Here is a 25,038-nt window from a genome sequence, read left to right on the forward strand (position 1 = left end):
TGTGCTTCTAAAAATGGGCTTAGACTGTGGTGACGGGCAGCTGTGTTCCAGGTGCAGTTGGGTGAGTGGTGAATACATCTTATTCTTCACCTACTGATGACACCACATAGACATGGTCTCTGAGGAGGGTGGGTACACAGTGTCCAATCTCATGGGCTATTCCATGGAATGTATCATGGTCAAGTAATAACTTTTGGAACAAGTAGTTCTGTGTTCCTTGAATGGGTAACTTACCAAACTGTTTAGTACAGGGCAAATCCTACCTTTTCTGTGCCTCTGTCCCCAGATCGGACAATGTGTGCACCTCGATAGAGGCTGGATGGAAGAAATAAACAGCAAAGGCACATTTCCATCATATGCCCTCAGCATGGATTTAATTCACTCATTCAGGGCTGTTTCACTGCAGGTCTCCGCACTCCATATTAGCATCTCTAAAGGCAACGGTATCCTTGAGGCTGCACTGTGCGGGATCCCTCATGCCTGGCAGCTCCCGCCTCCCAGCGCCAAACAAGCAGGACTTTTGTAGCTGAGATGTGTGCACCCTGCCAGGCTGTTGCAGTTGTACTGGCATCGGAGAGCTGCACTAGACGAGTGTAGGCAATGGGTCAGCCCACCCAAAGGCGGGGCAAACCTGAAGGTTCCTGGAGACAAAGAGTAATTCTTTTTGAGACTACTGTAAGGGTGTTACCAGTACTTCTGGAATTAATTCTTTTAATGTAGACCTATAAAACAGGTTTACACTAGGTACAGTGATTGTTATTACTAGTACTAACAAGCATTGAAAATGCAATAGGTTTTGCCTTTGATTAAGTTAAAGCCATTTGCTTTGCTAAAGGTATTGTATAGCAAAGCAAATGGCTTTAAAGAAAGGCAAAACCTATTGCATTTTCAATGCTTGTTTCAAACTGTGGCCCGGTGAGAAATGTGGCTATTGGCCAAAACAAAACACATCTGAGGATGCCCTGCGAACAACATATTAACCATCACATTTGATCCACGTGTCTTGCTGTATCAAGCACCTTTATTGTCATATCAGCAATAACAGATGGCTCTATGTTATATCATCAACAGTGCAGACCTTGCGCGTATGGGTATGCTCGGAAATGCTCTTAATATCCAAGTCATTAGAACGCCCTCCCCTTCTCTTTCTCCCAAGCACCGCACTCAAAACACAAAGGACTATGGACAGGTTATATGGCTATGACTGCAAATTTCTCCCTGCTTAAGTGTCGATTCCGATCCTGTAAAACCCAGGTACGAATCGTCAGACGGTGCGTTTTCTCTGTCCGACTCGTACCCGGGCAATACACCTTACAAACCAGCAAGAACGATTCGTCCGGAAATACCATTTCCGTACGAATCGTACGAAAGCCGTGCGGTGAAAAAATAACATACAATTCCGATCCTGAACAGCGCGTACGCGACGTCCGCACGGAGTCAGGCAGCATTTTACGGACCAGCAAGTACGATTCGTACCCACAGCAGTCGGCACGGCTATATTTTTACGAGTGCCAAAAAGTGCCAGAAAAGCCAAGTACGCCGCGATGCAGGAGGAAATGGGGGCCTCCTACGCCACGTACAGGCCATCACCCACATCGTACATGTCATCATGTATGGTGAGTATCCCACAATTGCAAATGTACGCACCGTACTCCCACCCACCCCCCGTATGTACGCACCGTACCCCCACCCACCCCCCGTATGTATGCACCATACCCCAGGCGGACCCAAATACTTGTGTATGTACGGTGCGTCCCCCATGTGACCCCCCCACCCGCGTATGTATGGTGCGTCCCCCATGCGACCCCCCCACCCGCGAATGTATGGTGCGTACCACATGCGACCCCCCCACCCGCGTATGTACGGTGCGTACCCCATGCGAACCCCCACCCGCGTATGTACGCACCGTACATACGTGGGTGGGGGGGTCGCATGGGGTACACACCGTACATACGCGGGTGGGGGGGTCGCATGGGGTACGCACCGTACATACGCGAGGATTGGGGTCCGTCTGGGGTACAGTGCGTACATACGGGGTGTGGGTGGGGGTACAGTGCGTACATACGGGGGTGGGTGGGGGTACGGTGCGTACATACGCGGGTGGGGTGGGGGCTGGGGGGGCCGTCAGACTCGTACCCCAGGCACAGGTGTACTCGGGGTAGGGCTCGTACAGAGTTCGCTCCGTACGGAGCCTTTTCCATACGCTAGTGTGTTCGGACGCATGGTCTGGATCGTACTTGCACGCTCGGACTTCAGTTTTACGATTTGCATGTAAAACTGTCCGGGGACGTCTCAGAGACTTTTCCAGAGGCGATTCGTATGGAAAAATGTCCGGTGACGTCTCGGCCACTTTTCCCGAGACGATTCGCATGTACTTTTTCCCGTACGAATCGTACTTCATGGGTCGGACGTGACTTGTACGATTCGTACTTAAAAAAATACGGATACGAGTCGTACGGGAAATGAAGTTCCAGGATCGGAATCGACACCTTAACGTGTACAAAAAGGCGGGATTTACCTAAACTGCACGGGGGCACCGCTGTGGCAGACCCACGTCTAGAGAAAGGTGGGCTGTGCAATGGGGTTCCCGGACACCGATGCCTCTCTCGCATAGAAGGGCAGCCCAAGTCCCAATCAATGTTCACGCACAAACCTTCCTCGGGTAGGCGCCTAGACACCTGATAGGCGCTGTAAAACTTCCCATCTAGCAGCCTCGGGAACTTACCATCAGGTCGAAACTCAAACTCAAGGAACTCGTGACCAAACTTTCCCTTATGGCCCACGTAATATCGCAGGTAGAAGTCGCTCCCCATAGCCAACACTCTCAGATTAGCAAGTGAAGCAGCCCCGCCGGCAAAGCACGCACGGGCAGCAAAGGGCGCAGTATACTGACGTCAGAGCGTCTATCATCAACACATAAAGAAGGCCAACAAGCCTTAGAAAAATGTTTGAAAATTAGCAAACGGACAGAGTGACCACGATAGGATAGAAAAAAATTCTTGACACATTTTTTTCGTGAAATCAGTAAATGTGTTTTTTAAAACAGTAACGTGACCGCATCATGGTGTAATATGCGCATGCATCTAAACATTTAAATTTATGAGGCTAAATGAGTATGCAAACACTCGTCAGCCATGTTGGGAGTAGGTGAACAAACTTGAAGAAGTGAGATTTTGTAATATGGTGTTGACGTGTTTTTTCTACGACGGATTTCCAACATGGCTACTGGTGGAACCCTGCGGTCTAGTTTTCAAGACGTCCCGTACTTGCAGCCACCAATGCCTTGTCAAATCTCAAGGTAGCAGCTGGTAGGCTGCACTATACATGGCTTAAACATCGCTGACCTTGCTGGTTTCTGTCAGTCATAACGACTTGTTCCCAGGGGAGAACCTCTGTTAACGACAGGGCTTCACGTCCGTCACGCGTACAACCTAGGAACGTCGGAGTATTTTCCAGGGACTTCAACAACAACTCTCTTTTAGAGCATCCCAGTTGGACTGGCACGCATGACTGGTTTCTTATCTTTATGGGGCCATGTGTTTGGCCCCATAAAGATAAAAAAACCTTTTACGCCAGCAGTAAGTCGGGGCAGCCAGTCCAACTGGGACGGCTCTAAAAGAGAAAATGTGTACGTCACGAGACGCTCTTTTCCAATGGCTGGCCACCGTTTAGCATAAACGGTGACGCCAGCCAATGGAAAGGAGGGGCGGGGCTTAAAGCCCACTAGCGAAATCTAACCGAAAACATTAAATCTCGCCAGCGAGACTGCGCATGTCTGCGCAGCCTACGCTAGCAGAGACCTAAAAATTTAACATTTGATAGCACAGTAAACATTTACACACTCGAACTTTTTGTAAAGTTTGCGACAGCTGATCTTATTCTCTGAACAGCCATCCTATGTTATGTTATGTTAATGGGGTCTTGACTGATTTTAAGATGTTTTACCCTAATCTAAATTATGGTAAAATAAAGTTTTGTATCGAAAGGTTTTATTTTTATGGCTAACTTTTAGCTGAATTAAGTTTTTTGTTCCTGGGTTCGTGATAAAATGCAGTGACTCAGCCTTAAAGGGACATCTCGGCCTGTGACTGGCAAATAGGTCAAAAGTCAGCTGATCTTAAAGCCATAGATAAGGGCCAAGATTGGAGAAAGCCTGGCCACCATATGATGTTGGGATACACAGAGGACATGAAAGAAGTTGATTTTTAGATCTTAGATTTCTGTCAGGGTGGTGGAGAACGAGTCTGTCCAGTAGGTATTTTGGGCCTATGCCTGACAAAGATTTGTAGGTAAGGCAGAGCAATTTGAACAAATCTCTCTTTTTTAATGGGGAACCAATGAAGGGCTCCGAGTGTGGGGGTTGATGGTGTCCGTGGAGGTAATTTGTTGACCAATTCGGGCAGCAGTGTTTTGAACCACCTGTATTTTTGATAAAAGGGATTCATTTGATGCTAGAATTAGGGCATTGCCATAATCCAGGCGACTGATGATTAACGACTAATGATTAATGCCTCGGTGAGAGTCCAGGAGCCTAAAGGAAGCCACCTAAAGATTCTCCTAAGAGGGTGCAATATGCCAAAGCAAGTGCCGCAGGTGGAGGCAATCTGGTCTTTCATAGATAGCTTATCATCTAAGAGTATACCCAGGTTCCTGTCTGTTCCACTGGGCGATGGGGCAGAGCCAAGCTGAGACGTGCACGAGTTGTTCGTTCAGTGAAACTCAGCTCTGCCAAACGGGAGAATTTCTGCATTGTCCCCATTTAATTGGAGACATTAGACGGATATCCTTATGGCGATTTTCCTCATGCAGGCGACAAATTGCTGTTTGACGTTCTTATTGTCCTGCCCAAACAAGATGACCAGCTGGGTGTCGTATGCATCAGAAAGTATTTCCAACCTGACTTGACTAACTGGGTCAGGAGGGTTGCATAAATGTTAAAAAGCATAGGGCTCAAAGAGGATCCCTCGGGGACCCCCTCGTCCAGGAGATTGGTTTTGGAATGCTAAGTGCCCATGAAAATGTTTGGACCCTATCTTTGAGGAAATCTTTGAACCATTCGAGGGCAGTGCCCTATATACCTATCTGGTAGATATGTTGAATCAAGAAGGAGTTTGAGATGGTTTGAAATGCCACCATCATGTCAAGCAGGACCAGCATGGTGGGATTTCCGGTGCCCACAATAACCTGATTGTATCTACTACTGTTAGTAGGGCAGTTTCGGTGCTGTGGGAAGGTCCGAAACTCGACTAGGAGGCATCCAGCAAACAACGATTCTCCATGTAGGAGGAGAGCTGTGTGTCGAAGAAGGACTCCAGAACTTTGCCCAACACAGGGAGAGAGATATGGGTCATTAGATAGCTGGATCCATGGGATCTCGATTGGATTTTTGGGAATAGGTGTGACGTGCTGCTTTCCATAATCATGGAAGGGTGGCCAGGGTCAGAGACTGGTTACACAGTGATGTAATAGCAGGCGCAAGAAGAGTAGATAAGGTGGGAGTTTAATGAGGAGGACAGAGATAGGAAGGGGAGCCGGATTTGACTTTAGCTAAGAGTCGAGCATCTGAGATTGGGAGATAGGCTCGAACCTTTTAAATACCACTGAATTAATATTTAGTGTAGCATATTTTATACTGTTATAATTCTTTGATTAAACTATTGGCTTCCTTATACAAAGGGCTGTCTCACACAGAAGGGAACATCATAGCAGTGTAAATATACAAGTCACTATTCCCTAGTGCACCAACCAGGATTCAAATTAGCAACCCTCCAGTTTGGCACAAAGACATCAGAAATGATAACATTGACCAACTGACCATTTCACACAGAATAGTTTAACTTGCATTTACTCTTCATTTCAGCTGTTTATATTATATTAAAATTCCTCCCACTCGGACCTCATTGACACGACCCTCATCCTCGTCCGCTCAAAGTTCCGCGGCAGTATATTATGAATTTACAAACTAAGGCTAAAATAAATAAATGTAAATATCAGAGGCCAATTATTTTAGCTTAAGGCAAAAACATAGACTGGTTGGGTCCTGTTTGTTCACCCTATCCCCCACCTTGGCTAAGGCCCCTGTGCCTTGAGAGACGGAGCTGTAAGCGAATATGGTATCCTGATTATATTTTGGCCTCGGCACACACAAGATCTTGCGTGCACACTACATGTGTAGGCCCAAAATTGACAAGGAGGCCCAGAGCCTGGCTCTGGATACAGAAGTGTGGCGGGATGGAGTCACGACTTCCTTTCAGAAAGGCTACGTGGCCTTTTCAGCAGAAGATTGCTAAGTGGTCTTTATTGAGCTCTCCCGTGGTTAATGGTGGGGAATCCGGAGTGTCTGCAGAGACAAACGCTAGTGAAAGAGAAGTTTCTGGGAAGAGCTAGATTTGTTGTTTTCCTTTGGGTGGCCCGTCTAGGATTATTGTTTTTTTCCTGCAGTTATTTATATCACCATCCCCATGAGGTTCTAATCAGACACGAGCAGCCTCAGCTCTGGGGATGAACACATTGTATTATTGTAAGAGGCTTTTAATCAGCTTCCAAAAGGTTATCTTTTCTTTCTAGAACAAGCATTTGCAATGCAATAGGTCTCGCATTTATAAGAGTTTGAGCTATTGGCATTGTAAAATTACAATGCCTTTTATTTATGTTTTGGTTTTAAAACAAATAAAAGGCATTGTCATTTACAATGTCAGTAGTATAAACTCGCATAAAAGCAGTGTGTGGAGTGCAGCAGTGTGCGGCGTGCAGCAGTGTGCGGCGTGCAGCAGTGTGCGGCGTGCAGCAGTGTGCGGCGTGCAGCAGTGTGTGGCGTGCAGCAGTGTGTGGCGTGCAGCAGTGTGTGGCGTGCAGCAGTGTTTCGTGTAGCATTGTGCGGCGTGCAGCAGCGTGTGGTGTGCAGCAGTGTGTTGTGTGCAGCAGTGTGCGGCGTGCAGCAGTGTGCGGCGTGCAGCAGTGTGTGGCGTGCAGCAGTGTGCGGCGTGCAGCAGTGTGTGGCGTGCAGCAGTGGGTGGCGTGCAGCAGTGGGTGGCGTGCAGCGGCATGCAGCAGTGTGTGGCATGCAGCAGTGTGTGGCGTGCAGCAGTGTGTGGCGTGTAGCAGTGTGCGGCGTGCAGCAGTGTGCGGCGTGCAGCAGTGTGCGGCATGCAGCAGTGTGAGGCGTGCAGCATTGTAAGGCGTGCAGCAGCGTGTGGCGTGCAGCAGTGTGTGGCGTGCAGCAGTGTGAGGTGTGCAGCAGTGTGAGGCGTGCAGCAGTTTCGTGCAGCAGTGTGCGGCGTGCAGCAGTGTGCGGCATGCAGCAGTGTGTAATGCAGCAGTGTGCGCAGCAGTGTGTGGCGTGCGGTAGTGTGCGGTGTGCAGCAGTGTGTGGCGTGCAGCAGTGTGTGGGGTGCAGCAGTGTGTGGCGTGGTTTGTAAACAACAAGAAAAGCGGACATCAAAGGAAGGGTGGGAGGGAATGAGCATATGGGGTGTGAGTTATAACGAAAGTTAATTGTTGTAAGAGGGGATGCAGGAAGTGAGGCCGAGTGCGCGCTGGCGAAAGCAGTCTGCAGCTTTCAAGTCCGATGACAGATGCCAGCTTCGCGCTTGAATGCCTCACATGCACTGGCCATAAATCGCATTCCTAAGGTCTTGTGCCCCTTACTAAAGCTCTCTGAATGCGTGAGGCGGCGCACGCGCAGGAAGTAACTGGTGGCAAATGGAATGCACGTGGTTGTGCACGTGACCGCCACCCGATCCGCCTGGGAAGCCTTTGGGAGCCTTTTCTGAAGCCCCTACATAAGTCTCGCTGAGCGATCGCTTGCGCGATAGCCAGGCGAGACCTAAAAAGGCATCAATTCTGCCTCTAGAATCCTATGAATCTTGCCTTCAGCCCATCACTCATGCATCACGTCACGCAGACATCAAGAAAGCAGTCTATACCCCGACTCCAGGTCTATTACACATTACTCATCCTTACTCGCGACATGACCCCATGTTGTGGACCTGCCCTGATGGAACCGCACGCTCTTCTCCGAGAAGATAATCTCCACTCATGAGTTGTGCCCAGGCCTCATTGCACTGTTTTTTCAGATGCTTAGATCGCTAGTTTGGAACAATCTCCACACTCAGATAAGAGCTACCCAGTGATATGCCAAATTAAAGTTAGCACTGAAAGGTCTCTCAACTGAACTCTGAAGTTCTGTCACCTGACCTTCCCAACTCTCTAGCCACCTCCGGCGTGGCCACAGTGGCTATAAACTGTAAACCCGTCCTTTTATAAAGATGTGTTTTCTTCTTAGTTTTAGTATTTAAAGGTGTCACCCCAGTATGCTATGCAGGTCTCACCCCAGTATGCCATGCCTAACCTGGAGATGCCCGGCCTAAGGGTCCATTGCTAGTTTAAAGAAAGGGCAACAGATGGCATTTCAGCCCAGTGTCCTGGTGATCTGAATGGTGTCTGAGTTGAGCCCATTTACCCAAACTCCGGCCGTAGACTGGCTATACTGCAGCGTCGTAAATGATCTCAAACTCTCTGACATACCAAGGGCACCAAAGTCTCTCGACCAAGAAAGGCTATTTTAGAGAGCCATCAGCCGCCTTCATGTCTGGGTTTACCTGATGCAACACTGCAAACACTGTCCGTAGGTTAATAGCTGTGGATCTACGCAGGATCAATCCCGACTGTACTAGGGGGGACTATTCTCTCTAGTGGCAGGGAGAGCCGAGTCGCATCACCTCAGGCAGGGATTTATTATCACAGTTAAGCAGTGACTGACGGCTATAAGAGGTACACTCAGGCGGGTCTTCCCAAGCTTGGGGAGCACTGATCTGATTGCTTCACATGTAGACGGTAACAACACACTGCCATTCAATGCCCCGGCATAAACCTCCAGAAGATGTGGGGTCGGTATATGTTTTAAAACTCTACATCAAACATTCAGATCCCAGTCCCTTTCCTCCTGCGATGACTTATGATGTGATGTGATATGAGAGCCAATTTACGTAGCGGTGCGCAGCTTCTCCAGGAAAGAAGTGTCCTGGCGCTTGTATGACAACATAAGTAGCAAATTTACACCCTCTGGACACAAATGCGGAGGCCTGGATGTTATTTAAAAACAGAAGGTTTTGAGCTGTTTCCTGAAAGAACTCAAGTTTTCTTGGGCGCACAAGTCAGTTGGGAGGGCATTCCGGGTCTCTGCCGTCACTACAGGCAGAGAGCAGCCACCTATTCTGGTATTCCTGAACTTAGGGAATGCATGGCGGGATCTCCCGGCTCGGGCCACATAATACCAGGCAAAAAGCATATAAAGATGCAGGCCCCAATTGTAGAGAGTCTATGACATAAAGTGCTTCAAATTGACATCATTTCAGGACAGGAAGCCAGTCCAATTTAACCAGTTTGTTGGAGATCAATGTTGATTTCTTTAAGCTCAGGACCAGCCTAGCTGCTGTATTTTGCAGCGGCTGCAACCTACATAGGAGATATTTAGATATGCCTACGTATAAAGAGATGCAGGAATCCATTCTCAATAGGATCAGGGCCAGAGCCAGGTCCTCTAGATGAAGCAGGGATGAATGGAAGTCTTCTTCCAATAACTTTCAGCAGTCGGAAGCCTGAAGAGCAAGTGGGTTTAATCTTCTCTTTAAAGGGCAGATGAGAGTCCATCCAAACTCTCAGGTTGCTCACCAGGTGGAATGGGGTTGGTGGAGCTCCCAACGTCAGTGGGCAGCACTCTTGTGCCCCTGAGACTCCAGTCCCAAATACCACTATTTCAGTTTTTTCACTGTTGAGCACCAGAGTTTGAGCTCGTCCAATCTGCGACTTCCTGGGGGTAGCACCTGAAGTTACTGGCTATCTAACCTGTATTTCCTTCTAATCTAATGATTTGTGTATCATCGAGCAGAGATGATATTGAAAGACTCAATCAGGTTGGACAAGTGGGCCATGTAAAGACTGAAAAGATAGTGGCTCAAAACCCGCCCTGGAGAGGGGGCTCCTGTAGTGATCGTCTTGAAGTTAGCTAATGCCACCGCTTGGGAAAGATTTTCAAAAAGGATAAGAATCAAGCAAGCACTTCCCCCCCAATCTCTGTAGTGAAGTGGAGTGGGAGATGGTGACAGATCTCATAAAATCAGAGGCCCCACCTCCACCGCCCCACATATAATGTCTCTAATATCCTGCTGGGCTTTAGCCGGCCCTGTCTCTGTAGCGAGACCATCTTGGAGCCCTGGTTGGTCTTTGTGCAGAAGTTAGACTCAAGGGATTTGGTTAGATGCTTGTTCACTGTGGTCTCAGTTAGTTTGGTGAACATCAGGAGCAGAGAGACAGGCCCATCCTTAGAGTTAGAACAAGAGTTAGAGCAGGGAAACCAACTCTCTAGACAACCGTCAAGCAAAAGAGGTACAGCACAGAAGGCGCGTTGATGGACAACACACAAGAATCGCTTCCAGCGCATTAATGAACAAAGATAATAGTTGAAGTGCTTCCTGCGCATTACAAAATAAAGCTCAGAAAAGTGCTCCCAAAGTCAGCAGTACAAGTATCAGAACAGGTGCGAGTACTTACGGGTGCAGGCGCGTAGCTGCCAAGGTATGTGTGACATTTTCATAATTTGAGTGCAATTATGAGTGACATTTCAACGACTATGAGTGACACTTTGTCATGAAGAAAATCAAGCAGTGAAGACGAAGGAAACATAAGTAACAGAAATTGCACCCACTTGAGCAACGAGAAATGCTAAGAAGATCTTAAAACTGCCGCTCGGCACCGGAAATGAAAGAGCACTAACAAACACGACAGATAGCGAGCCCTGCCCCAAACAGGCCACTTGCTACTATTAGGAAGTCTCATCTTCTACGCTCGCAACAACAATAGAGTTTTTTTTTTAAACGTTAACTAAAAGCACAGAAAGACACTGCTAAGAACAGGGCAGCGCTGCAGCCAGCCAGCCAGCACTTGACTGTACGGGGCTCCTTTAACAACACACAACATTCTGAATGACGTAATATTCCACATGTTAAACAAAATAGAAAATAAAAGATAATGTTTAATTTTCTTCTAGTTCTTCTATGCAGAATGGTGGATGTGATGAAAACAATATTCAGCAAAGAAAAAGGTCAAGGGTTCATACTGTAAAAAATCTATTTCCTACTGATTATTTAAATTGCACTTGTCTTTCATTTTAAGGTGTGCGCGCTGTTATTTTATATAGAGTTTAAAATGAACTCTGCCTGCACCTTATACTTTGACACTGCACACACCAATGCTGAGCAGACATTACGGCAAGGGCGGGCTGAGCCAGGGGCCAGGGCACAGCTGTAACAATCTTCAAGCTGGGGCCAGACTGGGAGATCACAGGGATGCAGACTGAGGAAGGTCTTCTCTTAGGCTTGGACGACAGCGTTCAGATACATTGGTTTCACTTTTGAAAAAAACATCTTGTGCCAACTCCCCAGCCCAGGAGCACGGCCACCTACAGGCCCCAAGACCACAAAGCATCGGTTGCTCCGAGCCACGTTCTCTGGGCGTGGCACTGACAGCCACGTCAGCACACCGCAGAACATGCCACAGCCTTAGATTACAAATATGCCTGATGATGAATTACCCCCTGCAAAGGGCGATATTAAAGGGCATCAAATGTGTCTTCTAAATGAGAATTGGGTTGTCACTAGTGCAAACGATTTTCGATGCAGGTGCCTTGCCGCTGCCCCAGCCCCACAGTCAGTGCGGCACCAGCTGCAGCTTGAGTACACTCAGCCCATCATGGTCAGACTGTCACAGTGGACCTACAGGCACTGAGGCCTCATGTTTAGCTGCTGCAACTTTACTTTGCTCATTAAAACAGATGTACTAAAAATAATTGGAGAAGGATTGAAAATGTGCTAGTGACACGGACACTTACTAGTACTTTGAAGCAAGCAATGCTATCTGTGGAAAGGGCCAGCTCGCCTCAACGACGTGCCCCACATAGGCTCCTGGCAGCGTCCGCAGTGCATGACTCGATCACTCGCTCCGTCTGCGTCATTCACATGGCTCTGTTAGTCTGTAGTGCAGCAGCAGTCCGGCCGCGGTCCGGGTCTGGTCGCGGCAGGTCCTCACATCATTAGGCCACACGGCCCGCAACGCGGGGTGCGAAGCAGCTAACGTCACTGTCTCTCGTCCGCTCACACCACGTGCGGTCCATTCATTGGTTAAACTCATCACTGAGTCAAGTTGTGACGTCAGTGAATGCTGCGGCAGGTGAGAATGTTACTACATTGTTTTTGCATTGAACTGCCTAAGAAGACACGAGCTGAGTCAACCCCCAAGCCTGCTTGCAAGCAGCACGGAGCCAGCCAGATTTCGATCAGTGGTGATAAAAGCTCTCCGGCTTCACAGCTGATGAGGCGCTAGGTGATATTATACGTGCCTTTGCATTTCAGTGCGGTGATGTGGATCACCACACTGACATGCGTTAATCTAACGCCTGATGCGCGGTACTTGGCAGGACCGCAGGTGAAGGGGATTTGCAGTTACGCTCACTTAACGTGTTTGGTAGATTGAGATGTGGCAGCATGCGGGTTGAGCACCACAGCCGAGAGGTATCCTTCAATACAGAGCGTCTGCTCTGAAGTTACAAGACAAGGAGCTTTTCCTTTCCTCCCAAACATGAAACAAGGCTTCCTGGTGCCGCCATCTGAACGGAGACGAAGCAGCGTCGGGTTCACTAACTCGGGTCTAAATACCAAAAGACTCAGAAGTCCAACCCGACCTTCTGTGTGCTGGCGTTCATCAGGAAGAAGCAAAGACTAGACCGCTCGCTGTACAGTGAGCGGACATGCTTCCTTCCAGCAAATGGCCGAAAAGAGACAAACGGCCATATTAGTAGCTCCCACACATAATCAAACCATTCACCCTTTCGCTACAAACCAGAGGATGCTAAACAGGGCGATATTGGTTTTGAGACCCAAAACCATGACAGGAACTATGGGACTTTTCACTCTCCATTGCAGAGCCAGGCAGGACCAGGCTGCACAGCCTGCTATCCCTTCGGCAACATGGAAGAGACGGCAGTACAGCGAGGTGCATGTATGCAGATATCTCATCCACTCCCTTGAAAGGCCTGGTATGGACCAGGATGCATAGCTTGTTCTTTCCTTCTTGCATGGCCTCGTATGGACAACAATGTGAGTCAGGGCCTGGTGTGGTCCAGCATTTGAGATGGGGCCTAGACATGCCTCACCTCCTACCCTCAGAGGAAAGGTTTCCTCCTCAGCACAGGACAGGCCTTATATCCTATGCACCCCCATGGACAGGCCTCACCACTTCTGCACCCCCCTAGACAGGCCTCACCGCCGCTGCACTCTCCCTGCATAGGCCTCACCTCCTCTGCGCCCCCCCCTGCACAGGTCTCACCTTCTCTGCACCCCCCTGCACAGGCCTCACCACCTCTGCACTCTCCCTGCAGAGGCCTCACCTCCTCTGCGCCCCCCCCTGCACAGGTCTCACCTTCTCTGCACCCCCCTGCACAGGCCTCACCACCTCTGCACTCTCCCTGTATAGGCCTCACCTCCTCTGCGCCCCCCCCTGCACAGGTCTCACTTTCTCTGCACCCCCTTGCACATGCCTCACCACCTCTGCACTCTCCCTGCATAGGCCTCACCTCCTCTGCGCCCCCCCCCCTGCACAGGTCTCACCTTCTCTGCACCCCCTGCACAGGCCTCACCACCTCTGCACTCTCCCTGTATAGGCCTCACCTCCTCTGCGCCCCCCCCCCCTGCACAGGTCTCACCTTCTCTGCACCCCCCTGCACAGGCCTCATCTCCTCTGCAACCCCCCCTGCACAGGCCTCATCTCCTCTGCAACCCCCCCTGCACAGGCCTCACCTCCTCTGTACCCCTGGGCAGGCCTCACCTCCTCTGCACCCCCTGGATAGGCCTCACCTCCTCTGCACTCCCTGGAGAGGCCTCACCTCCTCTGCACTCCCTGGAGAGGCCTCACCTCCTCTGCACCCCTCTGGGCAGGTCTCACCTTCAATGCACCCCACCAAATCAGGCCTCAACTCCTCTGCACCGACTGGACAAGCCTCACCTCTTCTGTTCCCCCTGGACAGTCATCGCTTCCTCTGCACCCCTAGGACAGGACAGGCCTCACCTCTTCTGCACACCCTGGATAGGGCTCACCTCTTTTGCATCCCCTGTGGTCAGGACAGGCCTAAACTCCTCTGTACCCCTTGGACTGGCTTACCCTCCTATGCAACAAACTGGAGAGGCCCCACTTCCTCTGCACACCCTGGACAGACCTTACCGCTTCAGCACTGCTCTAGACAGCCTCACCTCCTCTGCACCCACTGGACAGGCCTCACTTCCTCTGCACACCCCGTGGACAGACTTCACCTTCCCTGCACTCCCCTGGGCAGGCCTCAACTCCTCTGCTTTCCCCCGGACAGGCTTTACCTCCTCTGCACCCCCAGAACAGGCTTCACTTCCTCTGCAACCCTCAGCACTGAACAGGCTTCACCTCCTCTGCACCCCATGGACAGGCTTCACCTCCTCTGCACACCCCAGTACAGAACAGGCCTCACCTCCTCTGTACTCCTCTGGACAAGCCTCACTTCCTCTGCATCACTCTGAGGATGCCTCACTTCCTCTTCACCCCCTGGACAGGCTTCATGCCTCCTCAGCATTCTCTGGACAGGCCTCACCTCCTCTGCCCCCCCTGGACAGGTCTTACCTCCGCTGCACCGCATGGACAGGCCTCACCTCCTCTTCACCACCCTGCACAGACCTAATTTCCTCTGCGATACACAGGCCTCACCTCCACTGCACCCCTTAGACAAGCCTCGCATCTTCTGCTCCCACTGGACAGGCCTCACATCCTCTGCATTCCCTGGACAGGCCTCACCTCCTATGCACCCTCTGGACAGGCCTCCCCTCCTCTGCACACTCTGGACAGGCCACACCTCATCTGCACCCCCTCGACAGGCCTCACCTCCGCTGCACCGCATGGACAGGTCTCAACTCCGCTGCACCGCATTAACAGGCCTCACTTCTTCTGCACCCCCCTGCGCAGGCCTCACCTCCTCTGCACCCCCACTGCGCAGGCCTCATTTCTTCTGCGATGCACAGGCCTCACCTCGTCCGCACCCCCCTGGACAGGTCTCACCTTCAATGCACCCCACCAAAACAGGCCTCACCTCCTATGCACCCCCTGGACAGGCCTCCCCTTCTCAGCACACCCTGGACAGGCCTCACCTCCTTTGCACCCCTTCTGGTCAGGACAGGTCTCACCTTCAATGCACCCCACCAAAACATGCCTCACCTCCTCTGCACCCCGCCCGTACAGGCTTCACCTCCTCTGCACCACTATGAACAGGCCTCACTTCATCTGCACACCCTGGACAGGCCTCACCTCCTTGGCACCCCCTCTGGTCAGGACAGACCTCAACTCCTCTGCACCCCTGGACAGGCTTAACGTCCTATATACCTATACACACACCCTAGACAGGCCTCACTTCCTCTGCACCCCCCCACACCAGACCCAGACTGGCCTTGCCTCCTTTGCACATTTTGGACAGGCCTTACCTCGTCTGCACTGCTCTAGACAGCCTCACCTCCTCTGCATCCCTTGGACAGGCCTCACCTCCTCTCCAACCCGCCTGGACAGACTTAACATCCTATACACCCTCATGGACAGGCCTCAAATCCTCTGCACCCCCCCCCCCCTCAACAGCACGTGACAGGCCTCACCTTCTCTGTACAGCCCTGGACAGGCCTCACCTCCTCTGCACTGCTCTAGGCAGACTCAGCTCCTCTGCACCCACTGGACAGGCCTCACCTCCTCTCTAACACCCCTGGACAGGCCTCACCTCCTCTGAACCCCCCTGGACAGGCTTTACATTCTCTGCACTCCCCTGGGCAGACCTCACTACCTCAGCTTTCCCCTGGATCGGCCTTACCTCCTCTGCACCCAAAAAACAGGCTTCACCTCCTCTGTACCCCTCAGCACTGAACAGGCTTCACCTCCTCTGCACCCCATGGCCAAGCCTCACCTCCTCTGCACCTCATGGCCAGGCCTCACCTCCTCTGTACTCCTCTGGACAAGCCTCACCTCCTCTACACCACTATGAGGATGTCTCACTTCCTCTTCACCCCCTGGACAGGCTGCATGCCTCCTCTGCACCCCCTGGACAGGCCTCACCTCCTCTGCACCCCTTGGACAGGCCTCACCTCCACTGCACCGCATGGACATGCCTCACCTCCGCTGCACTGCATGGACTGGCTTCATGCCTCCTCTGCACCCCCTGGACAGGCCTCACCTTCTCTGCACACCCCCTACAAGCCTCACCTTCTCTGCACTGCATATGGACAGGCCTCACTCCCTCTGCCCCTCCCTTGACAGGCCTCACCTCCTCTGCACCCCCGGGACAGGCCTCACCTCCTCTGTACCCCACCTGGACAGGCCTCACCTCCTCTGTACCCCCTGGAAAGGCCCCACCTCCTCTGCACCCCACCTGGGCAGGCATCACCTCCTCTCCACCCCCTGGACAGGCCTTACCTCCTCTGCAACCCCTCTGTAAAGGCCTCGCCTCCTCTGTTGCACTTTGGACAGGCCTTGCGTCCTCTGCACCCCTCTGGAAAGGCCTTACCTCCTCTGCACAGCCCTGGACAGACCTCACCTAATCTGCACCCCCAGCACAGGACAGACATCGACTCCTCTACACTGCCATGGACAGGCCTCCCCTCATCTGCATCCCCAGGCACAGGGCAGGCCTCACCTCCTATGGACCACCCTGGACAGGCCTCAACTCCCCGCACCCTCCAGAATTTGCCTCACCTCCTCTGCAACCCCCAGAACAGAACAGGCTTCACCTCCTCTGTACTCCCCTGGACAAGCCTCCCTTCCTCTCCATCACTCGGAGGATGCCTCACTTCCTCTTCACCACCTGGACAGGCTTCATGCCTCCTCAGCAACGTATGGACAGGCCTCAACTCCTCTGCACCCCCTGGACAGGCCTCACCTCCTCTCCTCCCCCTGCACAGACTTCACTTCCTCTGCGATGCACAGGCCTCACCTCCACTGCACCCCCTAGACAAGCCTCGCATCTTCTGCTCCCACTGGACAGGCCTCACTTCCTCTGCAACCCCCGGACAGGCCTCACTTCTTCTGCGATGCACAGGTCTCACCTCCTCTGCACTCTCTGGACAAGCCTCACCTCCTCTGCACACTCTGGACAGGCCTCACCTCCTCTGCACCCCCTCGACAGGCCTCACCTCCGCCGCACCGCATGGACAGGCCTCAACTCCGCTGCACACTCTGGACAGGTCTCACCAACTCTGCTCCCCCTCGACAGGCCTCACCTCCGCCGCACCGCATGGACAGGCCTAAACTCTGCTGCACCGCATGGACAGGCCTCACTTCTTCTGCAGCCCCCTGCACAGACCTCACCTCCTCTGCACCCCCACTGCACAGGCCTCATTTCTTCTGTGATGCACAGGTCTCACCTCCTCTGCACCCCCCTGGACAGGTCTCACCTTCAATGCACCCCACCGAAACAGGCCTCACCTCCTCTAGACCCCACGGACAGGCTTCACCTCCTCGGCACAACTATGGACAGGCCTCACCTCCTTTGCACCACCTATGGTCAGGACAGGCCTCAACTCCTCTGCACCCCTGGAGAGGCGTAACCTCCCCCTAGACAGGCCTCACTTCCTCAGCACCCCCCCTCCCAGAAGCCCCAGACAGGCCATGCCTCCTCTGCACATTCTGGACAGGCCTTACCTCGTCTGCGCTGCTCTAGACAGCCTCACCTCCTCTGCATCCCTTGGACAGGCCTCACCTCCTCTCCAACCCGCCTGGACAGACTTAACATCCTATACACCCTCATGGACAGGCCTCAAATCCTCTGCACCCCCCCCCCCTCAACAGCACGTGACAGGCCTCACCTCCTCTGTACAGCCCTGGACAGGCCTCACCTCCTCTGCACTGCTCTAGACAGACTCACCTCCTCTGCATCTCTTGGACAGGCCTCATCTCCTCTCCACCCCGCCTGGATAGGCTTAACCTCATATACACCCCCATGGACAGGCCTCACATCCTCTGCACCCCCCACCCCCCAGCACATGACAGGCCGCAGCTTCTCTGTACCCCACCTGGTCAGGCATCACCTCCTCTGTACCCCCTGGACAGGCCCCACCTTCAATGCACCCCACCAAAACAGGTCTCGCCTCCTCTGCACCCCCTGGACAGGCCACACCTCCTATACACCCCCATGGACAGGCCTCACCTCCTCTGCACCCTCCAGCACGTGACAGGCCTCACCTCCTCTGTACAGCCCTGGACAGGCCTCACCTCCTCTGAACTGCTCTAGGCAGATCCAGCTCCTCTGCACCCACTGGACAGGCCTCACCTCCTCTCTAACCCCCCTGGACAGGCCTCACCTCCTCTGAACCGCCCTGGACAGGCTTTACATTCTCTGCACTCCCCTGGGCAGGCCTCACTACCTCAGCTTTCCCCCAGACAGGTCTTACCTCCTCTGCACCCCCCAAAACAGGCTTCACCTCCTCTGCACCCCATGTACAGGCCTCACCTCCTATGCACTCTCCTGAGCAGGCCTCACCACCTCAGCTTTCCCCCAGACAGGTCTTACCTCCTCTGCACCCCCCAAAACAGGCTTCACCTCCTCTGCACCCCATGGACAGGCCTCACCTCCTCTGCACCCCCCCAGGACAGAACAGGCTTCACCTCCTCTGTACTCCTCTGGGCAAGCCTCACCTCCTCTGCACCACTCTGAGGATGTCTCACTTCCTCTTCACCCCCTGGACAAGCTGCATGCCTCCTCTGCACCCCCTGGACAGGCCTCACCTCCTCTGCACCCCCTGGACAACTGTCACCTCTGCTGCACCCAAAAGAACAGGCTTCACCTCCTCTGTACCCCTCAGCACTGAACAGGCTTCACCTCCTCTGCACCCCATGGACAGGCCTCATCTCCGCTGCACTGCATGGACTGGCTTCATGTCTCCGCTGCACCCCCTGGACAGGCCTCACCTCTCTTGCACCCACCTGGACAGGCCTCACCTCTCTTGCACCTCCCTGGACAGGCCTCACCTCATCTGCATCCCCTGGACAGGCCTTACCTCCTCTGCACCCCCCCTGGACAGGCTTTACCTCTCTTGCACCCCCTGGACAGGTCTCACCTCTCTTGCACCCCCCCTAGACAGGCCTCACCTCCCTTGCACCCCCCTGGACAGGCCTCACCTCTCTTGCACCCCCCTGGACAGGCCTTACCTCTCTTGCACCCCCCCTGGACAGGCCTCACCTCCGTTGCACCCACCTGGACAGGCCTCACCTCCTCGGCACCCCCCTGGACAGGCCTCACCTCCCTTGCACCCCCCTGGACAGGCATCACCTCTCTTGCACCCCCCCCCTGGACAGGCCTCAACTCCGCTGCACCGCTTGGACAGGCCTTGCCTCCTCTGCACCCCCTGGACAGGCCTCCCCTCTTCTGCACCCCCCTGGACAGGCCTCACCTCCCTTGCACCCCCCTGGACAGGCATCACCTCTCTTGCACCCCCCCTGGACAGGCCTCAACTCCGCTGCACCGCTTGGACAGGCCTTGCCTCCTCTGCACCCCCTGGACAGGCCTCCCCTCTTCTGCACACACCTGGACAGGCCTCACCTCTCTTGCACCCCCCTGGAAAAGGCCTCACCTCTCTTGCACTCCCCTGGACAGGCCTCACCTCCGCTGCACCGCATGGACAGGCCTCACCTCCTCTGCACCCACCTGGAGAGGCCTCACCTCTCTTGCACCCCTCTGGACAGGCCTCACCTCCCTCGCACCCCCATGGCCAGGTCTCACCTTCTCTGCACCCACCGGACAGGTCTCACCTCTCTTGCACCCCTCTGGACAGGCCTCACCTCCCTTGCACCCCCCCTGGACAGGCCTCACCTCCCTTGCACCACCTATGGTCAGGACAGGCCTCAACTCCTCTGCACCCCTGGAGAGGCGTAACCTCCCCCTAGACAGGCCTCACTTCCTCAGCACCCCCCCTCCCAGAAGCCCCAGACAGGCCATGCCTCCTCTGCACATTCTGGACAGGCCTTACCTCGTCTGCGCTGCTCTAGACAGCCTCACCTCCTCTGCATCCCTTGGACAGGCCTCACCTCCTCTCCAACCCGCCTGGACAGACTTAACATCCTATACACCCTCATGGACAGGCCTCAAATCCTCTGCACCCCCCCCCCTCAACAGCACGTGACAGGCCTCACCTCCTCTGTACAGCCCTGGACAGGCCTCACCTCCTCTGCACTGCTCTAGACAGACTCACCTCCTCTGCATCTCTTGGACAGGCCTCATCTCCTCTCCACCCCGCCTGGATAGGCTTAACCTCATATACACCCCCATGGACAGGCCTCACATCCTCTGCACCCCCCACCCCCCAGCACATGACAGGCCGCAGCTTCTCTGTACCCCACCTGGTCAGGCATCACCTCCTCTGTACCCCCTGGACAGGCCCCACCTTCAATGCACCCCACCAAAACAGGTCTCGCCTCCTCTGCACCCCCTGGACAGGCCACACCTCCTATACACCCCCATGGACAGGCCTCACCTCCTCTGCACCCTCCAGCACGTGACAGGCCTCACCTCCTCTGTACAGCCCTGGACAGGCCTCACCTCCTCTGAACTGCTCTAGGCAGATCCAGCTCCTCTGCACCCACTGGACAGGCCTCACCTCCTCTCTAACCCCCCTGGACAGGCCTCACCTCCTCTGAACCGCCCTGGACAGGCTTTACATTCTCTGCACTCCCCTGGGCAGGCCTCACTACCTCAGCTTTCCCCCAGACAGGTCTTACCTCCTCTGCACCCCCCAAAACAGGCTTCACCTCCTCTGCACCCCATGTACAGGCCTCACCTCCTATGCACTCTCCTGAGCAGGCCTCACCACCTCAGCTTTCCCCCAGACAGGTCTTACCTCCTCTGCACCCCCCAAAACAGGCTTCACCTCCTCTGCACCCCATGGACAGGCCTCACCTCCTCTGCACCCCCCCAAGGACAGAACAGGCTTCACCTCCTCTGTACTCCTCTGGGCAAGCCTCACCTCCTCTGCACCACTCTGAGGATGTCTCACTTCCTCTTCACCCCCTGGACAAGCTGCATGCCTCCTCTGCACCCCCTGGACAGGCCTCACCTCCTCTGCACCCCCTGGACAACCGTCACCTCTGCTGCACCCAAAAGAACAGGCTTCACCTCCTCTGTACCCCTCAGCACTGAACAGGCTTCACCTCCTCTGCACCCCATGGACAGGCCTCATCTCCGCTGCACTGCATGGACTGGCTTCATGTCTCCGCTGCACCCCTGGACAGGCCTCACCTCTCTTGCACCCACCTGGACAGGCCTCACCTCTCTTGCACCTCCCTGGACAGGCCTCACCTCATCTGCATCCCCTGGACAGGCCTTACCTCCTCTGCACCCCCCCTGGACAGGCTTTACCTCTCTTGCACCCCCTGGACAGGTCTTACCTCTCTTGCACCCCCCCTAGACAGGCCTCACCTCCCTTGCACCCCCCTGGACAGGCCTCACCTCTCTTGCACCCCCCTGGACAGGCCTTACCTCTCTTGCACCCCCCCTGGACAGGCCTCACCTCCGTTGCACCCACCTGGACAGGCCTCACCTCCTCGGCACCCCCCTGGACAGGCCTCACCTCCCTTGCACCCCCCTGGACAGGCATCACCTCTCTTGCACCCCCCCCCCTGGACAGGCCTCAACTCCGCTGCACCGCTTGGACAGGCCTTGCCTCCTCTGCACCCCCTGGACAGGCCTCCCCTCTTCTGCACCCCCCTGGACAGGCCTCACCTCCCTTGCACCCCCCTGGACAGGCATCACCTCTCTTGCACCCCCCCTGGACAGGCCTCAACTCTGCTGCACCGCTTGGACAGGCCTTGCCTCCTCTGCACCCCCTGGACAGGCCTCCCCTCTTCTGCACACACCTGGACAGGCCTCACCTCTCTTGCACCCCCCTGGAAAAGGCCTCACCTCTCTTGCACTCCCCTGGACAGGCCTCACCTCCGCTGCACCGCATGGACAGGCCTCACCTCCTCTGCACCCACCTGGAGAGGCCTCACCTCTCTTGCACCCCTCTGGACAGGCCTCACCTCCCTCGCACCCCCATGGCCAGGTCTCACCTTCTCTGCACCCACCGGACAGGTCTCACCTCTCTTGCACCCCTCTGGACAGGCCTCACCTCCCTTGCACCCCCCCTGGACAGGCCTCACCTCCCTTGCACCCCCCCCCCCCCTTGGTCAGGTCTCACCTCCCTTGCACCCACCTGGACAGGCCTCACCTCCTCTGCACCCCCTGGACAGGCCTCTCCAGCGTGCTGCAGTGACGTCTCACCGGAGCTCTCGGTGAAGGAGTTTCATGGACAGAGGCGCCCTGAGTTCATCACACTCCATCCAGCGCTTCTGACTCCGCACTGAGCCTCGGGGCGCTACGCACATGCCTGGAAGAGAGACACTGCTCCCCTGGACCTGCGCCGGATGCAGGACAGTGGCTCGGACCCTAGAGCGCTTTAATACCACACAACAGATACTAGGCGCTACACACGAGAGACGTCTCTTCTCCTTGTACATAATTTATGGTAATACACGAGGCGCCTTGACCCCCCCCCTCTCCCCCGTACCCCCCCCCCCCCCCCTGCCTCGTTTACACTTTGTAAAGATCCTCAAATACCTTCCCTGGTGAACACGTGTCCCACCTTATGGGGGCCCCTCTTCTGCTCCTTGTGGGAGGGGGTTGGGGGGGGGTTGTAGCAAGCAGGGCCGGACTGGCCTTTGATCCCAGCTCCAGGAGGGTGACTGCAGCAGGGGTGGGAGGGGGAGAGAGGGGTGGACGGATGGACCTCTTACTAATGGCAGCCATGTCAGGAGTTCAAGAGCGCCAGAGATGAACTTTCGGTCACTAAAGAGGGAAATGTCTGTGAGGTTCGGGAACTGTCAAATGTATATAACACTGGTTAACAATGGCGGCCATGGTCTTGGAAAGGATACCTATAGCTCGGAAGTGGCTGGGAGAAAAACAGCTGTTAGGGAGCGGTGTAACTCGTTGTGTAATATTTCGAGCCTTCAGATGGGGTTTCTGCAGGTCTGTAAGCAACGGAACTGGCTCCGACAAACCTAAGAACCAACGTTGAACCTCAGGCAAACCCCCATGGGGATTGGACTAGTGGTGGCAGCGGGGCAGAATATGTTGATAATTGTAAAGCTTTCCTGTATTGCGATCCGTATCATCTATAATACGATGATTCATATGTCACTTGAACTGTATGGTATGTAATGTAATGTATGTAATGAATTATGCTGGACGATATGAACCTCCTGGTGTGAATACATTCCCTGGCTGAATGAATTATTTTTAAACCACATAGTGGCATTTGCATCCCATGCACTTCTTATGTCAAAGGCCCAAATATCGCAAGGTTTCAACCCTATCCAGGCCCACCCCTCCATATAACATTGGGGTTTGGCAATGTTTCCCACCAAAGACACCCCTACTTCAGACCTGGACCAGAGAGTGTCTTGTGGCATATGGGCCCTGTTCCAGTCTAATTTAAGCCACACCAAGATACCCCTCCATTGACTATGCGGAATATTCATCAAGGTTCTTGGAGTCCCCAGTTTAGTGCCCCCATGAATGTCACTGGGCATTGCCCTAACAGGAAGCAGACAGTTCACTTTAAGACAGTTGAGCGGGCATTGGGGAGGAAAGGTTGTTACCAGAGGATGTCCCAGTTTGGTCTGGAGCTGGTTTGTGGGAAGGTGGCAGCTGGCTTCCATTCTCCTCACTTCTGCTTCTTTTATCAGAGTGTTTGCACACTTTTAGCCTTTGCACTTAGCGATGTGGTAAGTTGATGGCTTGCAGGTTGGGCCGGATTACCATTTTTCAGTATAGGGGGGGGGGGTCAACCACTTTCCAAGATTCAGGAAGAATATTCGCCTACAAAGAGGCCACACGGTCAGCCCAATAAGCAGAGCCTGCATCATGAACAGGTGGTTGCTCTGCTCCTAGTCTACCACCCAGTAGCTAACCATACATTTATTATCCAATTGAGTTGTAAAAGCTTTCATATCTTGTCATGTTATCATTCAAGAGTAAACTCCACCTTTGAGTTACTTACCAAGAGCTGAGACGCGCTGAACGCACTCCTCGTTTGTAGCCTTATGTCCATAGGGTTCCCTTGGTCACTAGTTCAGTCCGGTTAGACCAAGTGTCTTAAGATCCCTGTTTGGATCTGAAAACATAAACTAATAATCAGTGTTATACACCCTATATAAATCCCAGGAATTCACCATTGATTGAGAGAGACATTTCTCCCGGAGCGCAGATCCAGATGGCGTGGCACCAGTTTTCACCTAACTGAAGAAGAAGCGTGCACCGAGACTCCGCCAAGACTAAGGCTGCAATGAATCGCACCAGAGCAATGTTTGTTCCTGAACAAACACCATGGGGCACATTACTGTAGGAAGTTGGAATCTGACTGCATGGTTGCCCCCACTTTTTTCCCTGGTGTTTTGATGGTTTTTGAATTAGTTTGTCTGGGATCCTGCTATCCAGGGTCCCAGCCGAGCTGCTTCCTCTTTAAATTGATTGCATGTACTTTAGGTACACTCCAGATTGGTTACTGGGTTACCCTTGTGAGTCCCTAGTATATGGTACCTTAGGTACCAAGGGCATAGGTACCCCAGAGGCCTACCAGGGGCTGAAGCATGTATTATGCCACCCCAAAGTTGCTCCAAAGTTCTCCAAACTTCTAAAACGACTTCCTGAAGTTCCTCAGAGGGTCCTAAAGTGTCCAAAACTTACTCCAGTGGTCTGGAAGCTCCAAGATTTTCCTTGAAAGTTTGGAACTTCAGTTCCCACAATCCTCTTAGACAAAACCCTTACAAATCCTCTTGTACCACTCCAGGCTGGGGATTCTTGGTGGTGATGGTCCAAGTGATCTCTGTTAACCTGTAGCTTACAGGGAGTCCATCCTTTAGTCCTTTTGAAGTAAGTTAGGGCCACAGGGCTTTAGTTCC

General features: G+C 53.6%; 1 protein-coding gene across 13 annotated transcripts in view; it reads right to left on the reverse strand.

Annotated features, from left to right (window-relative positions):
- LOC146822464 (uncharacterized) overlaps positions 1-25,038 on the reverse strand; it is a 58,689-nt gene that overhangs the window by 8,682 nt on the left and 24,969 nt on the right. For 4 of the 13 annotated variants that reach the window (XM_085613569.1, XM_085613568.1, XM_085613573.1 and 1 more), the window contains exon 1: positions 22,290-22,455. The exons of 1 other annotated variant lie outside the window; for it this stretch is intronic. The gene's annotated coding sequence lies outside the window, so the exon portion shown is untranslated. Of the gene's footprint in view, positions 1-263; positions 550-21,620; positions 21,637-22,285; positions 22,461-25,038 lie in introns of those variants that run through there. 8 more of the 13 variants (XM_085613575.1, XM_085613581.1, XM_085613571.1 and 5 more) reach the window with 6 other exon arrangements.

This window comes from Triturus cristatus, chromosome 6, assembly GCF_964204655.1.
Source record: "Triturus cristatus chromosome 6, aTriCri1.1, whole genome shotgun sequence".
Lineage (NCBI taxonomy): Eukaryota > Metazoa > Chordata > Amphibia > Caudata > Salamandridae > Triturus > Triturus cristatus.